The sequence below is a fragment of the Chenopodium album genome, chromosome 3, assembly GCF_948465745.1.
Source record: "Chenopodium album chromosome 3, dcCheAlbu1.1, whole genome shotgun sequence".
Lineage (NCBI taxonomy): Eukaryota > Viridiplantae > Streptophyta > Magnoliopsida > Caryophyllales > Amaranthaceae > Chenopodium > Chenopodium album.
This window is the reverse complement of record NC_137836.1, coordinates 14,718,334-14,722,428: the sequence shown is the minus strand read 5'-3', so window position 1 is coordinate 14,722,428 and position 4,095 is coordinate 14,718,334. Positions and strand designations below refer to the sequence as shown.

The following is a 4,095-nucleotide window of genomic DNA, read 5'->3' as shown; positions in this document are numbered from 1 at the left end:
CTAAATGAGTTAACTACATATCTTGACAAGGCAATTATTAATTTGTAGCTAAAGATTATCGTGGGATATATTTTTTATTGAACAATTTTATTCATATTCAAGGCCTACAGAGTGCCGATTATACCAATGGTCTTAAAGTTATTTCTTCTTCCATACAAAAGCAAGAAAAGAAAATAATGGCTTGAAATTGAAACAAATGAATGAAAAACTAAACAGAAAGTTTGCTGGTTCCATCAATTTTATTCTAGATTGTTTCCTTGGGATGCCTTATTTAGTACACATTGTACTGTACTGTTGCAGCAGCCATAAATTCTTCGTCTGATTCAAGAGTGCTCATCGAATGAGGTGGTAGACATATCTCTAGATCCACACTTCCTCCCCCTTCATATCCTGGGTAAGCAGTCACTTTGCCAACATATTTGTTTGCATACCCACTTCGAACTGCTACAGCTTTTCCAAGACCAAATTCATTTCCATACATGTCAAATCTTGGTGAGCTTCCCATCATCACGCTGTAAGGATCAAACATTTTACTTGGCTGGTAAACAAAAGGAGACTGGAGCCATCCATCGATGAATTTGTGCACTGTTTTGTCACTGTGGTTTACTACCGACTGGTGCAACAATGACGCTGCCCACCCTAAGTTGTGTCCAAGTAGTTCACCAGCTGTAGTAGTAGTTTTCATTGCAGTAACGCAGTTACCAATGTATTCTGGAGGCAGAGGAGGATCTAACCTATGCCTTTTATTGGTAGCCAATCTGCAATTTGTGATCTGATCTTCAGATAGGCAGTTTGCTCGAACAATTGATCTCCAGACAAATGCTGAGAGGCTCTGGAAGGACGAAATGTTGTTGGTATTGCTTTCTTTGTTGGCCTGGGCTTTTAGTCTTGCTATAGACTCTGGGGAGAAGTGGAAGATTCTCTCTCTGAGCTGATCTACTTCATACCTGCTTACAAATTCCATAGGGTGAGTAAAGGGGAGGGGGATAGTCGGGCCATACCCATCAGGAAACCAGCGTATATGGTTGGGCAGACGTGAAACAAGAAGTTGCTTGCCATTAGCTTTATGTATCTCGGACCATAACTTCCAGAAATGCCAATATGAGGTTCCATCTACGACTACATGATTCATGGAACAGCCAATAAATACCCCCATCTTTGAGCTCAGTGACCTGAACTGATAACAGAGGACTTTTATGACCATCATGCTTAATAGCACGGTCATGGTCAAATAATGACTGAACGACCAAAGGAACATCAGCTGGTGACAAAATTTCAGATATGCTCGTGTCTAATGTGGCATAAATGAACCTAGCCCCAGGACCCTTGTTGCAATCAACAAAGATCAAGCATTCATGCCGATTTTTGCTGATACGTGTAGCGAGCTGCCCTGCCAGTGGGTAAAAATGAACGAGGGCGAGTGAAAAAGACTCTCAGACTTTGAAGGAGTCTGTTGGTCGAGAATTCTTGATCATTAATCTGTGAAGGTTTGTTGAAAAGGAGGCCCTTTTGGATATAATGGAAATTGAACATCATCAAATCCATTGGAGTCAAGTAATAAGGTTGCTTAGCTTCTTGCACCTCATACTTTGGCTTGATGAAGCATTCCGAGATGTGTTTAACAGTTGCTGAACTCATTTCTGTTTGTAGAATAACTAAGATTATAAGAAAGTAAGTAGGTTATATTGTGCTCTTGAATGAACAATGCAGCATTAGGCCTATATATATACAGAATACGTAGTACTAGTGAAAATTTGACGTGCATATTTGTGTTGCAATATGGCCTCTAATTTGATAATATTGTTGAATTACAATTACTACGTGAAAGCCAAGATATATAACAAACAACTAAAGTTAGTGAGAGAAAGTTAGTGAGAGAAAGTTGAAGTTCTCTGTTTTCTTTTGTAAGTTTTTATTTTCGTATAGTTCCCCTCCAATGGAGGGGAATCCTCCTTCAATACCATCAAAACAGGCCTCTGGCCCTGCCCTGAGTTTTAGAGAGGTTGTAGCTTCTTCTTCGGAATGGTTTGAGCAAGCTCGGAAAATTGTGATTTCGTCAAAAGAATGGGATGGTGCATGGCAATTTATCCGTGCAATTCAGCAAGGCAACTTTGTCTAAATTAAGGCAACCATGGTCAATGACTCTTATGGGTAAGGTTGTCGGATTACCAATTCGCCAGGAATTTATGGCACGAAGAGCTCAGATTATGTGGAAAATTAAGGGCAATTTAGAAACAATTGATTTGGGCAAGGACATTTTCTTGTTCCGATTCTCTCTGCAGGATGATTATGAGCGTGCTCTTTTTGGTGGTCCTTGGTTTATATTTGATCATTGTTTGATGATTACCCAATGGAGGCCTAATTTCCGTCCTAATCATTCTCAATTCGAAACTATGGCTGTTTGGATACGTTTTCCGGAACTTCCTGTAGAGTATTATGAGAAGTCTGCTTTATTTGAGATCGCCCGGGTGGTTGCAAAGCCAATTCGTGTGGATTATTCCACTGATCGCCTTACGAGGGGACGATATGTGCGTGTGTGTGTCGAAATTGATCTTAATATTCCCTTGGTCACGAAGGTTTGGGTAGGTGGCGCGTGGCAACAAGTGGTATATGAAAACTTATCTTCTTTGTGTTTTTCTTGTGGCAGGATTGGACACGAGGCTTCAAAATGCATGAATGGAGGTGGCAATAAGGGAAAGCAACAACAGGATATGTCGCATTCGGTGGAAACCTCGGCTAAGCAGGGTGTGGATATATCAAATAGGGAACAGAGGTTTGAAGTGTTGTCAACTAATTCTGAGTTGGGTCAAAGCTCAAAAGGGTCGAATATGGACTCAACATATATTGGGCCGGCCCAGGGTTTGGAGAATATGGAAGGAAATAATAAGAATGAGGCTTATGGTCCATGAACTGTTGTTACTAATAGGAGGAAAACAAGAAGAAACTTTCCAAATTCCTCTAGTCCTCCGGCTAAGGTCAATGTGTCTAAAACACAGCGTTTAGAGCAAAAAGGGAACCAATTAGCTCCAAGATGGCAAAAAAAGTCTTCTGGAGGTTTTTTGCCAAAAAGACTCTTAAGTTCCACCTCGTTTTCTGAGCAAAAGCAAAGTATCTCTTCTGATCCTTCTGATAATTCGAATATGCAAGTTAAAAATCCTTTGCCTCCTTCTAGTCTCAATTGTCAACATGCAAAAGATTTCCCTCAACATGTGTCATCTATGGCTTGTGATGACTCCTCTTTTAATTCTAAGTTTTTGCATGGTTCTAGTCTTCCTCTTCTACAAATACCTTCTTCTTGTCCTATTCAAGCTCAAGTCCCTTTCTCAAACATTCCATCCACTTCGTTGCATGCTACAGGAATTCCAAATGGATCCCAACAAACCCTCCCTCCTAAAGAGCCACAAACACAACTCCCCTCCCTCCCCGCCACCAACTCTAAAACCGTGGGAGGTGAGGAATGTTTTGCCAATAACGAATTATCAGAAATGGAAGTCGCCTCCTCCACAATCAACTCCAATGGAGAGGGTGACGTTAGGACTTCCGAATTTTGGAGCGATCGAACCGGAACTGATGAATTATGCAAGGCAATACAAGCCGGGGTTGAAGCCTCTTCTGAATTTATTTCCGCCAACTCGGGTGATAGAACCTCTTCCCCCTCCTCCATTGATCCACCGACTCCCATCCCCTCTAACGGAAATGGAGGGTGCTTTGAAACTTATGGATTCTCTCCGGAGGAGGGAGGAACGGATGCTCAATCCCCCGCCACGGCTGCTAGTTCAAGAGGGATTGTCGTTGCCAAAAAGAATGGAGGTCGTGCCCTTGGTGTTCGTCACTCGCGGTCACAACATCGAAGTTCCAAATCGCCGTATAGCCATGTTCGTAACCAAGGAGGATGTAGTCGGTGCGCAAATTCAGGTGAGCTACTATCCTCGGCCGAATGGTTGTCTGGAAATCCCTCTGTTAATGACTCCGATCAAATTAGAGGATGTGGGCCCCATGCAAGCACTCCAACATTGGATGGATTGGGAGAGTTACTTCCATCCATTCCCAATTCAGGCTCATCCGGGTGACTCCTCTTATACTACCCTTCAAAGT

The 4,095-nt window shown here is 42.2% G+C and overlaps 1 pseudogene; it reads right to left on the bottom strand.

Annotated features, from left to right (window-relative positions):
• Positions 1 to 271: 271 nt before the first annotated feature.
• Positions 272 to 1,753, bottom strand: LOC145624874 (putative acetyltransferase At3g50280; annotated as a pseudogene).
• Between the last annotated feature and the right edge of the window lie 2,342 nt (positions 1,754 to 4,095).